The sequence below is a fragment of the Ursus americanus genome, chromosome 25, assembly GCF_024610735.1.
Source record: "Ursus americanus isolate L20-20 chromosome 25, mUrsAme1.1.p, whole genome shotgun sequence".
Classification (NCBI taxonomy): domain Eukaryota; kingdom Metazoa; phylum Chordata; class Mammalia; order Carnivora; family Ursidae; genus Ursus; species Ursus americanus.
In genome coordinates this window covers 5,919,078-5,939,284 of record NC_142151.1, presented here as the reverse complement: position 1 = coordinate 5,939,284, position 20,207 = coordinate 5,919,078, and the positions used below count along the sequence as shown (strand labels likewise).

The following is a 20,207-nucleotide window of genomic DNA, read 5'->3' as shown; positions in this document are numbered from 1 at the left end:
GAGCCTGACTTGGCCCCTACAATCTTATAGAAAATGTCTCCTTTCCCCCCTTTCCCTCCTAAGCCCAGCATTTTCAGAGAGAAGAACGTTGGAAGATGTGGATCTAGGATCTCCCCTGGAGTCCACTTGCCCTGGCGGAGCTCACCAGCCCTCTGCCCTCAGCAGCTGTTTGATTTGGGCTTTGCTGGGGAGGCTCCGGGAGGCGGGGCAGGTGCTGCCCTTCTGCATGGCACCTGGAAGAGTCAATATTGAAAGGTCTGTTTGTTTTTTTTGGCCTCCACCTGTTGGCAACTTCATAATCATAGCCACTCATAATAAGGAAGAAGGGGCAGCAGGGGAATTCCTGTACTGGAACAGTGAATGTTTCCACTGTTCTCCCCGGGGGGACCAAGAGAGAGGAATGGGCCTTCAGTAGAGAGCAGTATGTGAGCAAGAAAACAGAGAGATGCCAGGAGGGAGGGTGCCCTGGAGTTTAAAGGTGACTCAGGGAGCACACCTCTGGGAAGTGCCCCTATGCCCTCCAGGCCTACCTGCTACTCTCCGGGTACTGGGTGCTCCCTTCCTCCGCGGGGAGCAGCAGCTCACAGCACAGGTGTCTAAGTGCTACCCCCCCCACCCCCCGTGGGCTTGCTCAGACCCTCCAGCCATTGTGTCCTGTGTCTTAGCGAACACCCAGGTGCTCCCTCCACCTTTCCCTCATGCCTGGCTCCCCATCCTCATACATCTCTATCTCTCGCCCCTGGTTCTGAGATTAAGGGGCTTCCTCATCCCGTCTTGTGCCTCCAGTCCCCTCTGCCTCTTCTGGAAGCAGGTCCTTTGACCCCTCTGCACTCCCCATTCCTTCTTTCTTCATCAGATTCTTTTTTTTTTTTTTTAAGATTTTATTTATTTATTTGACAGAGAGAGAGGCAGGGAGAGAGGGAACAGAAGCAGGGGGAGTGGGAGAGGGAGAAGCAGGCTTCCCGAGGAGCAGGGAGCCTGATGTGGGGCTGGATCCCAGAATGCTGGGATCACAACCTGAGCCAAAGGCAGACCCTTAACGACTGAGCCACCCAGGCGCCCCTCTTGATCAGATTCTTGACCATGGTCTACAAACACCCCTGAGCCTCCTCTGCATTTCTCTTGCCTCTGCTGCCAGCCTCTGTGAAAGCGGCCCCTCCTCACTTCTCCATTTCCTCACTTCCCATCCACTCCCAAGCTTCCAGCACTCCCCCCAAGTAAAAACGAAAACATAACAAAACAAAACCCCTGTTACAGGATCAGCGGAAAGGGAGAAAGGGGTACTACCATGTGCTCCAGCACCACAACGGCTTGCCCACCTAGAAAAGGCTGGGGGGTGCACTGGGGCCAGCGTCTGGGGAAGGAGTCGTGGAGAAGGGGACATTTCAGTGGGGTCTGGATGCATGGGTAGGAGTTCCACAGGCAGACAGGCCGGCAAGGGCATTCCAGGCAAAGCAAGAACTCCCAGCCCCTGCTGTTGGGCAACAGCCTGTGTGCCAGCAGGGGGGTGTGTGTGTGTGTGTGTGTGTGTGTGTGTGTGTGTGTGTGTGTGTGTGTGTGTTTGGGGGAAGACCCGGTGAGGCTGGAAAATTAGCTGGTGCCAGAGAGTTTGCCCGAGAGGGCCTTGTGTACCAGACTGAGGGTTATCCTTCAGCCTGAACCTTGGGAGGCCTCTGGAGATTTATTTAACAGTTTATTAATAAATATGTGTTGGATGTTTTATTATATGGGCACGCACGCCCACAGTTCACTGTATAGAAGAGGCAGGAAAGCATAAAGGACAGAATGCACACAGTTAACAGCTGGAGTGGACCTGGATGGAGGTGGTGGGTTTTTCAGGGGTGCAGACCCACAAGGAGAGAAAAGCAGGGCTCCTGGGGGCTGTGCAGCCTGTAAATATTCTGGAACCAGGGCAAGGGGCCCAGGGGGACTCAGGAACAGAGGGGCGCGGGAAGTCTGACCAGTCAGGCAGGCTAAGTCAGCAGCAGCCCCGCCCTCAGCACCCAGGCTCCCTGGCAGTCTGAGGTCGCCTCACGCCCGCCCAGACCCCACCGCGCGGCGCGTGCGGATCCCGGAGGGCGCCCAGGGGGCGGCGGCAACGACAGCTGGGGCTCCAAGCATCCCGCTGCCACTTCTGTGGCGCCGGGGGCTGGTTCAGCCGGCGCGCGTTGGGGCGGAGAAAGTGGAGCAGCGCTGCCTGACAAGAGGCTACCGGACAGCTGTGAGCCGAACCTGGGCGCGGGCGGGTAGGAGGGAAGGCAGCGACGGCCAAGGTATGGTGAAGGAGGGTTGGAGGGTTGCGGGCTGCGCGCTTCCCCTGCCCCCTCTGCCCGGGACGTTCCGGGAGGCCCGCGCTTCCTCTCTGTTCCCCTGGGCGATCAAGTGTGTGCGTCTGTGTGTGCAGCACATGGAGTTGGGGGGGGGAGGCAGGGGAGGGGCTGCCCCTCCCCCAGGGGAACAGCGAGGCTCCCCCACCCCTACCTGGCCCTTGCTGCCTAGTCACGCAGATCCCTGAGGGGGACTGGAGGGGGGCACAGAAACACAGGGGTTGAGATCAGGAAGGACCTCAGGGACCCTTTTGCCACACCCAGTCTCTTCATTTTACAGATGGGGAAACTGAGGCTCAGAGGGACGTGACTCGCCCAAGGTCACAGGTCTAGAAAGGAAAACTCACTCGCAGGTCCACGTGGACCAGGACAGCAGCATGGCTGTTGACTTGTGTAAAAACAAAGAACTGAGAGAGAGAGAGAGAGAGAGAATCAGAAGACAAAGAGACAGAAAGAGCACCTCCCAGAACAGAGGAAGAGGGTCAGGAAATGGGCTGATACTGGGGCTGCACTTCCTCCCTGGCCGTTTGTGTTGTGGTCTGGCCACGTGACTCAGCCGGCCCTGCTGATTCTGGCCCAGGTTGTGTGCGCCCGTGCGTGCATGTGCGTGTACGTGTATGTATGCGCCACGATGTAGTGAATCTCCCCGAGCGTTTGGGAAGGCCCCCTGAGTCGTATGTCTGTCCACTTATACACAGTGAACTTGTGGGGGACCTGCCCCGTGTTTGACTCTGAGGCTTTTATAGACAGCTTCTGGCATCAAAGGGACCATTTTAAAGCTGTTATTGTTTTTAAATTTCCTTTAAACCACACACACACACACACAAAATGGCCCATTATTTCCACTCATCCATCTAGTGGCCAGGTAATTTCTTTGACATCTCAGGTTGTTTCCTTTCCTTTAAGAGAAATTTGGTGAGGCCCAGTTGAGTTAGAGCCAGAAAGTGTCCCATCCACGGGGGTGCAGGGTCCGTGGGAGCTGCCAGTAAAGTCGGAAGGTCCCAGCCCGCACAGCCAGCCCCCTGAGGTGCAGACAGGGAGGAAGCAGAGAGGAGGGGGTGGCAGTGGGAGAAGAGGAAGGGGGGCACAGTGAAGAGAAGAAGGAAGGAACAGCTGAGCCCATAGCACGGACCACTCTGTGGCATGGGCAGAGCTCTCTTTGGAGACCTGCACTTCGGGAAAGGGGCTCCCTAATTCTCAGAAAGGCGGCATGAAGGAAACAAGAGTCAGTCAGCCTGATAATTTCTCATGCAATCCATTCACTTTTGAGAGTGAAAAGGAGAGTGTTAATAACAATGCCTCCGGCAGGACCCCCTGGACAGACAGGTCATACTCCAGACAGCCAGTACACATTCAGGGGCAGATGTGTGTTTCCTGGCTTAAGCCTCACTACAACCCTGCTGCCCTGCTGTCGTTCCCATTTTATAGAAAAATTAGCTGAGGAACAGAGAGGCAAATTATCATGCCCAAGGTCACACAGCCAGGAAGTGGTAGAGGCAGAATTGGGACCCGGGCAGTTTGGCTATTCCAGAGCCTGGACCTTCAGCATCCCACGGCGACCCTGGCCATCCACTCACCATGAGCATCAGGATAGAGAGGACTCCCTTGTCCCTTGCCAGGACTCAGCTTTTGGCTCCGTTTCCCCTTCACAGCTGCTCTCAGTGGTCCACTTAGCCTGACTCTATCTGGATAACAGGACAGCTGTGGTGGAAGGTGAAGTGACCGGGGGTGGGGGGAAGGAAGCATGCCATGGGCTTGGTCGTCCACAGGCCCTGCACCTTGTCCAGGCGCTCTTGGCCCCCCAGTTTCTAGGTTCTGACTCATTCTTGCCTGGTAACCGCTCTGGCCTTTCAGACATAGGTCCCTGAGGACATATGGACTGAGTTAGACATAGCAAGATCCTCTCGAAGGAAGGCCTGTGTTGGGAGTGGGTTGCTCAAGGCCCTTGATGCTTGGAGTGACCCAAGGGGGCCCCCCTCGGATGGACAAAGTGACATTCAGGGGCCTCTCCCAGCTTGAGGAATATGGGATTTTCTTCTGTGACAGATTCTCGTGGAGACGATGCATTCCCTTTGTGGTTTTGTTCTGGCTCCCGGTCCTGGCTTTCTCAAAATGTTGGTGAGGCTCTTTCCTCCGGGCCTGCCTGTTGACACAGCCTGGGTGGGCTGCCTGAGGGAGGCGTTTACAGGGGCGGCATCTCAGCGGAGGCCAGAACCTGACCCTGGGTGATGCCCCAGGCGCTTGTGGGAGATACAGGCTTCCCACGTGGTCAGGTTCCAAGGACCTCTGCCCCACTGAACTTGCGCTGAGGACCCCTCGTTCACGTGACAGAGCTGCCCCGCCCGCTGGCTGGGCCTGACAAACTGGGGGAGGGAGGGAACTGTTCCTTTTGTAAGGGCGCTCCCTAGGTCAGCACCTAGCCTGGGCTCCTGGCGCTGCCCTGGGTCTGTGCAATTCTCAGCCCCACTGGGCTCGGATTAAAGGTGAGAAGGCGGGACTTAGCACCAGGCTGGGTGTGCCAAGACCTTCTGGGGCCTGCAGTGTGGCTGCCCCCCCCCCACCCCCGAGCCTGCATTTGCCTTCCTGGCCAGGCACCTTCTTTGACTCCCCCTTTTCTAACTCACAGCCGCACCAGGGAAGTAGGCTGGCTACAGTGGCTCAATTACCAGGGCAGACAAGAAGAAAATCTCCCATTAGCCAGGCGATTGGTTCATTTTCACTTTATTTATTTTAGAGGTTGCTCCGTGTTGAGCTCCAGGATTTGCAGCTGGCCCAGGTACATGGATGGAGCTTTGCCACGTTGAAGCCACCTAACCCCACAGCTGCACCCACTGGGAGGGAAGGGGAGGAAGACAGACTTCCTGGAGCCCCACCCTGAGCAAACACGGAAATTCAGGGACCCTCTTAACCCTGCGCCGGGAGGCTGGGTGCATAGAAATGCACCAGGCATGGCTGAGAGCTGGGCACGAGTGAGCTTGTTCAACCCTTACTCCAGCCTCATGAGATAGGTACTGTTATTATCATTCTCCCCATTTTATAGCTGAGGAAGCCAAGGCCCCGAGAAATGGAGTCACGTGCCCAAAGGTCATACAGCTAATAAGAGACCAATCTGGGATTTGAACCCCTGCAGCCTGGCCCCAGGGCCGTGGCCTCAACCATTCCTCAGGCTGCCCCTGTGAGTGTTGAGCCCAGAATCAGAACCACACTGGTTCTGACCCGAACCAGCCGTGTGTCCTCGGCCTGAGGTCTTCCCTCTCCCGTGAAATGGGACTAATTACCCGTCAGTCCGTCTCGCGCGAGCTAATGGGTACGAAAGAGCGCCGTGGGGAAGGCTTTCATGGTCTCTGTGGTCGGGGTGGCTTTACCTGTTGAGAGTTTGCTGCCGAGCTGCGTGGTCCGGGGCCCTCCCCGCTTGTTGGTCCCGGTCAGCGTGCGAGGCTTAGGCTGAGAGTCCCCAGAGGGCAGAGACAGCCCTACGGGGCCACCTCAGGGTCCCCAGGAGATCTGGTTTAAGAAGAGAGGGCGTGTCCCCTCGGAGGGATGGGCTACAAAGGTGGGCAGTGCTGTTGGACTGCAGAGCACGCGGAGTCAAGCACATTTCTTGTGGCGTCACAGAGCAGCTGGGATTTGAGCTGGACCCAGAAGAGCGGGTCCACTTGGGAAAGGCACAGAGAAGGTGGAGGCGTCGGAGGCAGGGCCTGGGCCAGAGTGCAAAGCACAGTGGGCGGAGGCATGTGGGTGGGTGGCAGGAGGGCCCTCCTGGTTGGAGGGTCCCTACAGGGGTCCATGTCACCAACTCACCACGTCCAGCTTCTAGGAGAACTCTGCACCACATTGATGCCCCTGGGGCTTTTAATGACAGCTGGGAAATGCTCCTGGGCCCCGGCATGTGGCCAGATTCAGGCCACGGGGCATTTGCAGCAGCAGCACCCTGAGGCACAGGATAGCCCTTTACTCTCTGGCGTGCCTTTCTGCCCACATCAGAGGGGTCCTGGCCAAGGGGGTAGAGACACTGGCCATAGAGGCTACTTGTGCCTCCAGCCAAGGTTTGCTTTTCTGCAGGGAAGGAGGAGGTGGGGTGTCAAAGCTGCTCTGTTTAAAACCTGAGCATGACTGAAAGTTAGGGGCATTCTTCCCAAAGGCAAGGGTTCTCTCTGAGCCAGACAGCAGCCACACTATCCCCAGAGAACCTGGAGGGGAAGAGGAGGAGATCCTTGGAAGTTTCCTTCTGTTTCATCTGAATTATGGTCAGAAATAACTATCAGGGAGATACCATCAGGAAAGACAAATTATTCTGCTAAGAATCTTCGATCTTTCTCTGATGCCATGGTCTGTGGTAGATGTGGATTTTCAGGTCTTCTGGGGGCTTGTATTAAACAGACGTCCGCATAAGGATCAGCTCCACGTGATGGGGGTGGTAGCCTTCGGGTTGGGGTCTGGGTGCACGGGAGAGAAGGTGACCCTAACTCTCCTTTACGTTACTTTTGTTTTGATGTCTTCAGTGGGCTGAGAGTTGAGTTTTAGGGTACTGCTTTATATTATTATTTATTTTTTCATTAAGAGAGAGAGAGCACGTGAGTGGGGAGGGGCAGAGGGGGAAGGAGAGAGAAATTTAAGCAGGCTCCACCCACAGCGCGGAGCCTGACGCGGGGCTCCATCTCATGACCCTGAGATCATGACCTGAGTGGAATCCAGGAGTCCGTTGCTTTACCTACTGAGCCACCCAGGCACTGCTATTTTTGAATTTTTTGTGGTAATGTGGTCTTTTTTTTTAAGTGGAGTAAAATATACGGAACATAAAATTGACAGTTTAAACCATTTTTAAGTGGGCAGTTCGGTGGCATTCAGAACATTCACAGTGTTGTGCGGCCTCCACTACCACAACCGGACCTTTCTACATCTTCCCAACTGTTAGGGTTTGGTATTAACCCCGACCCCTGAGAGTTCCACGGTCGTGCTCCGTCTCCGCTTCCTTTCCCGCAGTGGCCTGGCCATCAGATGCCCCCTCCACCTGGGCAATCTTTCCTCCGGTGTTCCTTGTTACTTTCTGGTTTTTGAGTTTGTGTTTGTGTTTGTTTTTATTCTCTGCCCCGCCACATGAACTTCTGGGAGACTGCCCTCTTTGGGCTGGGTTCTGTGCTGAGCACCTTATATGGCACCTCATGTATTTCTCCCGCTGGTCCTGTGCGGTAGTTATTATCACGCACTGCTCTGAGATGCTACATCCCACGGCCACGGGGATGTCACAGGCAGGGTTTGACTCTGGACTCTCTGACCCTCCTCCTTTGTCTAGGTGGGAATGTCACTCTCTAGACTCAAGCACAGCCAGCCCTGCCTCACACGTTAGTGTCGACTCCAGAAGGTTTCTAGAATCTGCATAGATTTGGGTATGTATTACGTGAACAATTTTCCGTTAGGGTTCTTAACTGGAGCCTTTAGCCAAAAAAGATGTGCCTGAAAATAGCTTAATTACATACCGTAGATAAACTGCTAATGGAATTTACCAAACTGCTAAATTAGGCTTTTCAACTAATTACACACGTAGTATGAAGTGCGAGTTTAGCTTTGACCATGGGTCCCTCTCCAGGCAGAGAGATGGCCGATCCTCTCTGGTGGCCGGGGCTTGGTCACCCTGTCAGTTCTTCTTCTTAGTCATGATGGGTTGTGCTTTTCTGTCCCCTCCTGGTGTCTGATGTAGCTTGACTCTGCATTTACTCAGGACGAGGTAATGCATCCCTGCAGTGTGGTCGTGCGAGCTGCAAATATGCCAGAATGTATTTCCCATTTCTCCAGCAGACATTCCTTCTAGCACTTTTCTCTTCTGCAGTGGGTCTCTCTGGCATCTTTCCTGCTGCATGTCATCACCCTCTTTGGACTGTGCTAGCCCTGCTGTGTGGCCCCCTTACTCAGATTTCTGGGGTTTGTCTTTGCTTGGGGCTCAGGGTTCTGGTTTTGGTAGATGTGGCTCCAGTCCCGTCAGCTGGAGAAGCAGGAAGGTGTCCCGAAGCCCTTCCCGTGGGTGCCATGCAGAAGATCATTTGTGAGCGGCTACCATGTGCCCGGCACTGCTTCTAATCTAGGACTCAGCATCCCCATTCTATAGATGAGGGAACTGAGGCTCAGAGAGCTTAAACACCTTGTCTGAGTTCACACATCTCGTTCTCCATCACTGACACCTCCCGCCCCGTGCCGATCCTTCTACACCAGGCCAACTCCCTACAAAGGCTAACCCCTTGGGCTGTGGGGTGTGCTAAATACGGGGGCTCTGCTACTACACCTGTACCAGGGGAACACATTGCCCTGACTTCACACTAGGTAAGCTGCTGCGGGCTCAGGCCAGTCAGAAATAGAGGGGTGGGGAAGGCCAGCTCAAAAGTCTGCTCTGGAACTTCTTTTTAAGGAATGCAATTTTAATACACTGGACCACAGCTTGAATCTGAAACAAAGATGCAAAAAGGAACTGCTAAGTGAAATGAATGTTAATGAAAAAAATTACTAGGCCTCCATTATGTAATCACACATTGCAAACTAAAAATATTTTTTTAAACACACAAGCCCTATTTACTGGAGTTAGAAATAGAATAAAGAGCTCTAATTTGTTCTGAATAACAATCACAGTACACCACATACCACATCTGAATTTTCAGGCACTTTAGGGACTAAATCAATGCGGTTTTCCTGAATATTAATACCACCCCCCCAAACCCAAAGACCTCAACCAAATGGATCTGCAGATACTGAGTGAGCGCCTACTGTGTGCAGTGTGTCATGCGGGGAGAAAGAATGAAGGCCCTAATACTTGTTTGGACAGCACAGGTGACTGCTGGCAAGCGAGCGGGACAGGGTGTGTGTACCCTAGAAGGAAATGGGCTCTGGGGAAGGCGTCACAGTGTACACGAGAACTGAGCTGGGCTTTCAAGAACGGTCTGCAGATAGGAGGTCACCGGGAGTCCTGCGAGGAATGTTCGGTGAGGGTCCTTCAGTTCATTTTAGTAGGCAGTGTCTGAGGCCCTTCTGCAAGGAAATTAAGACATACCTTAACCCTACCAGTATTTTTCACGGCTACCTCGTCCTGCTTCTGCCGGTCATCACTGACTCAGTTTACATCTAAAAAACGTGACGAGCCAGGGCTCTCTGATCCTTCCTCTCTCACATAGACGGAGGTGCTGTTTATAGAGTCAAGCACGGCCGGCCCTGCCTGGGCTCCTGTGTGTCTACACTTGGAGGTTTCTAGAATCTGCATGGATGTGGGAGTGTTACGTGGAGCTTGCTCCGTGAGGATGGAGACGTGTTCAGCACCCTGCAGAAGCTTCTGTAGGGCTGTAGTGTGGAAGCAGCCAGGGCCCCCCGCAGAGACTCACCCCCCTTCATACAAGTTACCCACCAGGAGAGCGAACCAAAACAGACTCAGGAGAAGAGCAGGTGATCACTCTTTGAACCGAAGGCCCACTACTGAATTCTTTCGTGTCTGCTGCCTGATTTCTTTTCAGCCCTGGTCAGAGGACCACAGGCTTCCACATCGGAGGCCTGGTCACGCGGCGAGTCCAGCCCTTTCTGCCCTGCCTGCCTGGGTCCCCGACTCGTTCTCACACCATGCAGCCAAGCCCTGCTCTGTCTGCGCAGCCGAGTCAGGGCTGGGCTGTCCCAGACGCCCTTTAGAAAGAGAGGCTAACTCGCCCAGTGACGGTCATGGCCGACTGCCTTGCCCTCCCCCAGGGAACACACGTGCCCACTCCCCTGCTAAGTGCAGTTAGCCCAGAAACTCCAGGCTGATTGGGCCTCATTAGTGCTCCCGAGCAGGCTTTGTTTTTTAGCCTGAGTTGCAAGCTGAGTGACAAAGCCCTGCCTCCTGTCCCCCTGCCCTGTCCTAGCCAGATGCAAATGATGGGAGTCCTGATGAGGTCCTCCTGGGAGGCAGTTATCTTAGGACCTGGCCCCCGGGAGTGGGAGCAGGCGGACAGACAGGCCAGAAAGCTCGGGCAGAGCAGTGGTAGTTCACAGCAGGTGCCTAGCCCTTGCTCGCTGTGGTCCTGAGCCACCTCACTGATAAAATAGCCGCCCTCCATATCTCTGCGGCATGTCATAGCCGTGGACTGAAGCAGTGACAATGTGACAGCACTTTATAAAGATAAAACCTTTTCAGTGGAGGCTGCTGATGCTTTTTGCAGCTGAGCAGTCTCCATCCGTTCACCACGCTGGGCTAAATGAGCCCTTTGCTTTGTAGGTCATTAAAAGAAGTCCATGGGTGTCATCTTGGGGCTCAGTGCCTTTTATCAATAAGGTGAGCTGCACTGCCTCGTTGGAGGGATGGAGGCTCGGCCAGTGACCCGAGACCAGGCCAGACTCCCGGGCAGGAGTGGGAAGGGTCCAGGCTGAGTGGAGCCCTGGGGAGCCTGGGTTCTGCTTCATCCGAAACAGCATGGAGATGCCCCACAAGTCGAGTGTGAATCGGAGGCTTTGTCATCTTTAAGAAACAATCCCCAGTGTGTCCTGATATCCAGAGCTTCTGCCCTTCGCAAATATTTGCCCAGGGGTGTGGGGAGTAGAGGTAACCTCGGAAAGGACAGGCTGGAAGATGAAGGGTATCAGTGAGCATAGGGGAGTGTGGTCAGACACCTGTCAGCTTCACTCGGTGTGGTAGCTTCACATCAACTCCTTCACCGAGCGCCTCCCAGGTCCCTGAGCCAGGAGCCAGGATTCTGACTCTCCTCCTTAGCTTAGAGGCAAGCACCGTGGAAGCGAAGCCACTTGCTCAGGTCAGCGGGGTAGTGAGTGTGGAGTCAGAATTCGGATGCAGCTGCTCAGACTGCAACTCCCCCACGCCTAATAGGGTGAGGCTGGCACCCTGGGGATGATCCCTCCGGTTGACCCAGCTCTCTGCACGTGGTACAGCAGTCCCATGCTCTGCTTTTAAACGTTCACAGCAGAGCAGTGAGGTGAGTACTATGCTGGGTGGTACACACCCGGCCGTGCACGCTAAACGAAATGACGACTGTGGAAAACAGTACATTGTAAAATGCTCTACAGATACGATGTAATTACTGCCCCCAATTCACAGGTGAGGAAAATAAGATCAGAGGGGTTCAGTGCTTGCCTACGGACACATGGGAACGGATGGCAGAGTAAGGATGCCAGCCCGGGCCTTAGAGCTTCAGGATTGGTGTTTGTTTCCTTGACACCATCAAAGGAAGATTGGTTGCCAAATGAAAATTAGGCAGAGAACCTCACGTAAGTGGTATTATACGAATTTTTAAGATGAAAATTCAAGTTTCCCGGGTAGTAAGGTAATAAGACATGACAGCAAGAGATGAGCGCAAGCACGTCTGACTCCAGATCTACGCTCTTTGGTCAGTGGACTGAGTAAATCCATTTTCATTTTCCCTGCTCTTCATTCCTTCCGTCATCTCAGATCTTCCACCTAGGATCGCTTTCCTCCTGTCGGAAATATACCTTTTAAAAATGTCCTTTCGTGAGGGTCTGCTTGTGGCAAACTAGAGTTTTGTTTATGGATAATGTCTTCATTTCTCTTATTCTTTTTCTTTAATTATTTTATTTATTTGTAAATAATCTCTACACCCAACATGGGACTCGAACTCACAACCCTGACAGCAAGATTTGCATGTTTAACCAACTGAGTCAGCCAGGCGTCCCCATTTCTCTTATTCAAAAGAGCGTTTTCTACAGCATTCTCAGATGGTGGTTACTCTCAGCGTGTTGAGAGCATTTGACCACCTTCTTTCAGCTTGTAATTGTTGGAACGTAGCTTGTCTCTTCTCATTGGCAGCTTTTTTTTTTTTAAAGATTTTATTTATTTATTTATTTGAGTGAGCGTGGGGGTGAGGGGTTTGCAGAGAGGTGGGGAAAGACTCGCAAGCAGACTCCCCACTGAGCATGGAGCCCAAAGTGGGGCTCAGTCTCATGACCCTGTGGTCATGGCTTGAGCTGAAACCAAGAGTCAGATGCTTAACTGACGGAGCCACCCAGGGTGCCCCTGCTTGGCTGTTTTTAAGATACTCTCTTTGTCTTTTGTGTTTTGCAGTCTCGCTGACGTATAACTGACATATAACTGCTGACATATATTTGCTTTTATTTATTCTTCTTGAGATTCATTGGCATTCTTGAATATGTGTATTGGTATTTTCCTCCCTTTTAATATTTATTTGAGAGACAGAGTGTGCATGTGGGTGTGAGCAGGGGGAGGGGTGCAGAGGGAGAGGGAGGGAGAATCTCAAGCAGACTCCCCACTGAGCGCAGAGTCCAACACGGGGCTCCATCTCAGGACCCAGAGATCATGACCTGAGCCAGAGTCAGACGCTGAGCCAAATGAGCCAGCCAGATGACCCATCTTTCCTCCCTTTTGAAAATTTGTAGCCATTATCTGTTCAAATGCTTTCTCTCTCTCTTCCCTTTCTAGGGCTCCAAATAGACACCTGCTAGCTTCCATTTCTCATGTCTCTTAAGCTCTCTTTCCTATTTTTCTGAGTCTTCGTCTTTCTGTGCTGCATTTGGTTAGTTTATTTTGACCTAGCTCCCAGCTCACTACTTCTTTCTCAGACTGTATCTAATATGCTTTTAGGTCTGTCCACAGATTGTAATTTCATATGTTTAATTTTTATTTCTAAAAATTCCCTTTGGTCCATTTTTTCAAATCTTGATTATTTCTCATAATTTGTTGTTGTTGTTGTTGTTGTTCCTTATACATACTTGCAGGCTTGCCTTTAATTTCTTTAGTGACATTGCAGTCATTATTATAATCAGAACCTGGATATTCCATTATCTGAAGGAGTCCCTGGCCACTGAAGTCCTTCCTTTGTTGCCAGCTCATCAATGCTGTTAGAAACATTTTTTAAAATATATTTTTTGTACAAGATTTTTTGGTTGTTTTGAGTGGGAGGGTCAAAGTACTTAGCCTACCATAATGTTAGAAATAGAAGTCTAGCATATTTATTTAAAATTGAGATGTGAAACATAAGGCATAGAGCGAAGGACCACAGGGGAAGGGAGGGAAAACTGAATGGGGAGAAATCAGAAAGGGAGACAAACCATGAGAGACTCTGGACTCTGGGAACCAAACTGAGGATAGCAGAAAGGAGGGGGGTGGAGGGATGGGGTAGCCGGGTGATGGGTATCAAGGAGGGCGTGGTGTGATGAGCACTGGGTGTTACACACAACTAATGAATCATTGAACACTACATCAAAAACTTAACGATATACTATACTGGCTAACCGAACATAATAAAAAAAATAAAATAAAATTGTCAAAACGATGAGTGAAAAAAGTAATCCCATGGAGGTTGGCCTGTGGGACCTAGAATTGTCCATACTGTACTGAATGTATTTTATGAATGCCCGGAACAGTGCATGCATGCCTAACGAGAAGCGGGTCAGCGTGGCTGCCACAGCCCAGTGGCCAGCGATGGAGGCTTGTTCTGCTCTGAGCCCCACCCCCGGAGGATGCGACCCTGGAAATAGTATGAGCAAACAAGGAGGTCTTCAAGAAGCCTCCTGTCTGAGGGATCATCTTATCTCTAAGGGATTAGGGCGCCCTGTGGAGAGGAGGGCTGGGTAAGTCTTGTCTCCAGTTGCTGCTGAGTCCTAGCTCCGTCTTACCTCTGTTTGGAATTCAGGGGTACATGTTACTCCATCCCCCCCATTTACCACACCCAATCCCTCAGTCCTCCTGATCCCCCTACCAAGTAGCTCCAGGGTCTGTTCACCGAACCCACTCATCGGGCACCCTGGTGCAAGACACCACCACCTCTCATCTGGGCCAGGACATTTCCCCAGCTGCTGTCCGCGTATCCACTCCCTGTCCCTCCTCTCCCTTCCCCATTTCATTCCCCACAAGGACCCAGAGTCATCTTTTAAAAAATACAGATCAGATTGTGACTCTCCTCAACTTTTAAGCTTAACATCAGTGATTTCCTACCACCGCGTGGATGAAGTCCCCGATCCCTAACCTGGCCCACAGAGCACTGTTCTTTAACCTCATCTCTGGCCACTCCTTGCCATGTTAAAATTGTGCTCTTCGGGGCGCCTAGTGGTGCACTCGTTAAGCGTCTGCCTTCGGCTCGGGGCGTGATCCCGGCGTTCTGGGATCGAGCCCCACATCAGGCTCCTCCGCTAGGAGCCTGCTTCTTCTTCTCCCACTCCCCCTGCTGTGTTCCCTCTCTCACTGGCTGTCTCTCTGTCAAATAAATAAATAAAATCTTAAAAAAAAATTGTGCTCTTCCCCTTGATTTCCTCCCATTTCCCGAACACATGAAAGCTCTTTCTCCCTGACAGTGTTTGCATCTGCCGTTCCTTCTCCCTAGCTGCTCTCCATCCTCTTCCCTGGCTCACTGCTGTTCAGCTTGAGGACCCAACTTAGATGTGCCTTCCCTTCCCTCATCTTCTCTCTGTGCCGTGCGCTCCCTGTAGCAAGCATTCGGTATGTCCCTTCGTGTCTTCACCAGAACACTTCAGTTGTGATTCCGTAATTATTTTTGTAATTTCTCTTCGTTATGTGACTTCCCCACCATCTGGTGGGGGCTGGATCCGTGCACGTCCTGCTCGTCTCTGTGTCTCTAACACAAAGCACAGAGCCTGGCATGTGGTAGATATTGTCCATCTAGAGAATAAATCTGTGAATGGATCTGGTTTCTGCCTCCATCCCTCCCCCGGCTCTGCTCTTACTGAGTTCACCTGTGACCTTCTCATTGCTAAATCCAGTGTTTCTTCTCCGTCTTGAAACATGAGACTTCCTGTTTGAAAGCATTGTCAACCCTCTATTTCTTGAAACACTCTCCAACTTCCTTATCCTTGGATTTTGAGACGGCATTCTTTCCTTCGTTTTCATCTACATCTCTACGCCCTGCTTCTGAGTCGCCTTTGCTCTCTTGGTCTGGGTGTCTCTTAAGTGTTAGTGTTGGAGTGCCCAGGTGGCTCAGTTGGTTAAGCGTCCAACTCTTGATTTCGGCTCAGGTCGTGATCTGGGAGTTGTGGAATTGAGCGCCACATTGGGCTCTGCACCGGGTGTGGAGTCTGCTTAAGATTCGCTCTCTCCCCCTCCCTCTGCTCCACTCCCCCTTACCCCCCCCAGCCCAGTTTGCACACATGCGTGAACGTTCTCTCCCTCTCTAAAAAAAAAAAACAACAGTTAGTGTCCTGCATGAATCCAGCCTTCACTCTTTCACTCTTTTCTCTCCTACACAATCTATGATCAGCCTTAGTTTATCTTGGCTTTCAAGCATCCCATTTATGCTGATGAACCCCAAACCCATATGTCTAGCCTGGACCCTGCCCTTGAATACTAAATCCTTCTTTAGCATTGCATTTTGAAATACTTTAATCCCCATGTCCCACAGACACCTCAGTCTTCACATTTCACAAATGAACCTTTTTTTATCTTCCCTACCCAACGTGTTCCTCCCCCAGCATTTCCAATCTGGCTAAATAGTTTCACCACCAAGCTATTCTGAAGCTAGAAGACACGGGGGCATCCTGGATACCTCTGCCAGCTCCGTATCCCATGCCCAGCTATTATCACAGTCTGTCTCTTGCATCCCTGTTCCTCTTCGCTCTGCACTGCCACCTGCTTAGTGCAGGCCCTGCTCTTGCTCGTGTCACCTCTTAGCTGGGCTCCCTCCTTCTGGTCTCTTCTCCTCCAGTCCATTCCTAGCACAAATGCCAGAGATCTTGTCCCAAAGGACAAAGCTTGAGCATGCTGCTTCCCTGCCTCACCTCCTGCCTTTCTCCAAAATGCCTGTACAGTGAAGCCCACGCTCCTTAGGCTGATATGGAAAGTTCTCCTCCCACCCCATCTTTCTTGCTGGCTCTGCTTCTCTTCCCGCCATTCACCTTCCTCTGAATATGCCATCCTTTTTCATCGTGTGTCTATGGTGTCAAGCAGGGGTTCCGGAATCACACGGAGGGCTGATTCCATAAGTCTGAAATGAGGCTCAAGATCTGAATTTGTCACAGACCACTGTGAGAATCACTGGTGTAAACGGGTCCAGAGTGTGAGCCGCGACACCTGGGATCAAATCCTGCCTCTGCCACTCACGTCCTGCGTCACTTAACCTCTCCATGCCTCAGTTTACTTTTCCACAAAATGAGGCGAATAATAGGAGCTACCTCATCCGCTCTGGTGGAGGGCTGAATGAGTTAATCCTCAGAAGGCCCTCAAAACACTGCCTGGTTCGTTATAAGCGCTCAGGAAATGCTAGCCGCCACCATTGTTTAGGACGATTTTGATCATAACTCATATCCTTGGTTGTGAAGGTCTGTCTTTCTCACTCTTTACTGCTCACAATCTTCCGCTCTTCTCTCGAGAGCGAGCTTGTTTTCCAAGGTGTTTTGCTAGCACGCCCCACCCCCACGTCCCGGAGGCACACCCGGGCCGGGGTGCACCTGCCACCGGGGCACTTGCCGCAGGCACTCAGCTACCTCCTGGCCAGGAGTGGGTCTCCCCCACCATGCACCCTGCAGGGCTTCATCCGTGAGTCCCTGTCTGGTACATCACAGGGACTCAGACGTGTTTGACGAATCAGTGACTGAATTGGCGTATACTGTAGAATTGAATATCGCATTGACAAGGAGGTTACGCGGGTCAGGTCTGGGGAGAGGACTGAACACCGAGAGAAGGTGGGGAGAAAAGTCTGATGGGGAAATTTGGGAAGTTGTAGTCACGATAGTGAGAGTATGCTTCAGAAATATGGACCCATGCTTTTGGGAGCGTCTGAATGCCCATCACTTACGATGATCTTAGCTGTAGGCAGTCAAAACAAAACCCCCAAACTCAACTCGGTGAATGTAAACAACAAGGCTGTGTATGACTTACAGAGTGAGAAGTCTGGAGGAAAGGGGGCACTGGGGCTGTTTAACCCAGTGATCCAGTGATGTCATCAAGGACCTGGGTTCTTTCCTTCTCGGCTCTTCCCTCATGCGTTCCCGTCATGGTCACATCGGGCCTGGACAAGGACCCAACATCCAGCAGAGGAGAAGCTTCCTGCATGTCTCTTTTTCAGAGCCAAAGTTAACCATTTCCAGGAACGTCCCCGGGAGGCCCGTCTCATGTCTCAATGACCAGAGGGCGTGAGAAGCCCACCCCAGCTCGCTCACGGGCAAGGGGCCTGCGTTTGCTTGGATGGCAGGGGCTCCTGGGCTGGGCATGTGGTCGCCTACTCTGAGTGGTGACACCATTGGAGCTCTGTTGGGAAGGAGCAAGGGAGAAGTGGACACTGCGTAGGCACAATGTCTGCTTCAAAACCAGACCCAAATCCCAGCTGCAAATTCACTTGAAAAGCAACAAGGATACAAATGAAGTGACTTCAAAGGCCTTTTCTACTCTATCTGTAATGAATTATTTGAAGTCAAAGTGAAGAGACCTTTCTCTGTCTGTTCCATCTGCAGGTCATTCCCCGACTACAACTGCCCCTCAGGAGACTGGCCGGGAGCCAAAGTCACGTCATCGGGCTGCCGGTCAAGGGTGGAGCGGCGGCGATTTGCGGCTTTTCCTCATGAGCCCCGCCTGGGTGTCCACCTGGCACTCAGCACGAGCACGTCTCTTCCCCCCGGAGCAGCTGCCTGACGCAGAGGCCTGGGCTTCAGAGAGAGCTCCAGGAGCGTTCAAGCCCGGCGCGCTGCCTCCCCGACTCTGTGTGTGTAACGGGCACAGGGCTTGCTTACGGTAAGAACCGGAGGTTCCTAGAGGCAGGGGTAGTGGGAACCTGCGAAAAGGCCGGGCCAAATAAGCAAACGTTCTGAATGATGATGCAGTATCCCTGGGAGGGGTCTCTGATTTTCTGTAGCCCCTCTTAAAATCTTGTAGTCCGACCTACCAAACCACCTGGATTTTGAGTTTCCTGAATGTCAGGTTTGTGGAGAACTGTATAGGCTCTGAACAGGTTAAGGGAGCTGATAAGAAACTGATGGGAGAGTCTTTGACCAGGGGTAGCAGGTAATGACCATGGACAGCAGTGGGTACCGCAGTGGGCAGCGAGTTGGGGCTCCATGCCAGGAGCGTGGTGACAGCTGCTAGAAATTGACTCCTAGCCTGACATCCCGACGCTTTCCCAGGTCTTCCAGACATACCTATCAGGAGCAGCTAAAATGAAATACAGTAGATTGAGGCCAGATGGCAGTCCAGTGGGATTTAGCTAGGAGTGACGTCTGTGGCATCCACTGGGGGTGAGGTCATGCTTCCTTGGCCACTATGAAATGTATTGTATTATATATATTATACGTATATAACGTGTATGTGTGTGTAGGTATATATGTATTCTATTTTTTGTGCCTGCCTTAAATCTTCAATCACGTTGTCACCCCCCCCGAGGGCAGTAATGGAACATTTTATTTCTGCTATGTTCTTCACAAGCTCAGTGCTCAGTAATGACAGATTGAGTTTTTACTGCGTAGCTATACAGTAAAACTCGATCAGCCCAGGTCCCAGAATTTTCACCCGTTGGGGCAGAGTTGCCATCAGTGCCTTCCGAGCAGCTGCTGAGATGGGACCGCGTGGGCTGCCTCTGCCATGTGAGCCAGCCGGAGTGTGTTCATTCCCTACGGCAGCCGAAAACAAAGTACCACAAACAGGGTGATTTAAAACGGCAGAAATTGATCATCTCTCCGTTCTGGAGGATTCAAGTGCAGAGTCCAGGCGTTGGCAGGGCCATGCCCCCTCCCCAGTCTGTAGGGCAGTCCTTCCTTGCCTCTTCCCAGCTTCTGCGGGTTTGTCAACTATCTTCAGCACTTCGTGGCTCTGCCCTCATCGTCACATGGCTTTCTCCCTCCGTATCTTTATCATGATGACTTTTTTTTTAAAAGATTTTATTCATTCATCTGACAGGGAGAGAGAGATTAAGAGCCCAAGCAGGGGAGGCAGAAGGCAGGCAGAAGGAGAGGGAGCAGGCTCCCCTGCTGAGCAAGGAGCCTGCTTCGGGACTCGATCATGACCTGAGCTGAAGGCAGATGCTTAACCGACTGAGCCACCCAGCTGCCCCCACACAACTGTCTTGTTGAACTAGGGGCCCACCACACTCCAGGATGACCTCATCTTAGCTAGTGACATCGACAAAGACCTTATTTCCAAATGAGCTCCCGTTTGAGGTACCGGGGGTGAGGACTTCAACAGGTCTTTATTGGAGATTGCAATTCAACCTAGAACACTAAGGGAGCTCATTCAGGGTGACAAGATAAGCACATACAAAAGGTGTGACAATATATTGAGTGTCCCTTGGCGCTGAGAAGCATGTGTCCTCTGTTCTCTATCCTCTGGCATTCTCCAGGGAAGTTTGCGTGAGCTGGGGCCTGGCTGGACACACCGGGATACTGTGCTCCGGGGGAGGACCTCCATGTTCCTATCATTCTCTCTTTTTATAGGGCGAGTTGGGGAGGGGCCCCAGTGGAGGGGAAAAAACAGACCATTTGGGTTCCAGGCATCCTCAACTTTCAAGGAAAGTGGGGGAGCCCCACCTCATCCTGTGGGAAGTTGTATCCCCTTCCCCTGGGAGAGGAGGAACTACTGGACCCAACCAGCTCATTGCCAGGCAATTCCAGGGAGTCCCAGGTAACAGAGACTCAACAACCTGCTTTTTTCCAAACCTAGGAGAACTCGTTCCCTTTGCTGCCAGCTTTGCTGCTTCCCCAATTTAGGACCCCTGAGTACAGAAGTTCTAAACCAGAGGCCTGCAGGCCATTCCATTTGTAGCCTGAAGATGTGCTTTGTTCAGAGTGGCTGGTGTATTTTTTTTTACACAATATTTTTATATCATTTTTTAAATTTTTATTTTTTAAAAATATTTAATTTATTTATTTAACAGGGAGAGACAGCGTGAGAGGGAACGCAAGCAAGGGGATTGTGAGAGGGAGAAGCAGGCTTCCCGCTGATCAGGGGGCCCG

General features: G+C 52.0%; 1 protein-coding gene across 1 annotated transcript in view; it reads left to right on the top strand.

Moving 5' to 3' along the window:
• Positions 1–2,019: 2,019 nt before the first annotated feature.
• Positions 2,020–20,207, top strand: part of CRACR2A (calcium release activated channel regulator 2A) — a 142,226-nt gene continuing 124,038 nt past the window's right edge. Inside the window, exons 1-2 of the mRNA XM_045781296.2 lie at positions 2,020–2,273; positions 17,721–17,997. The gene's annotated coding sequence lies outside the window, so the exon portion shown is untranslated. The remainder of the gene's footprint in view (positions 2,274–17,720; positions 17,998–20,207) is intronic.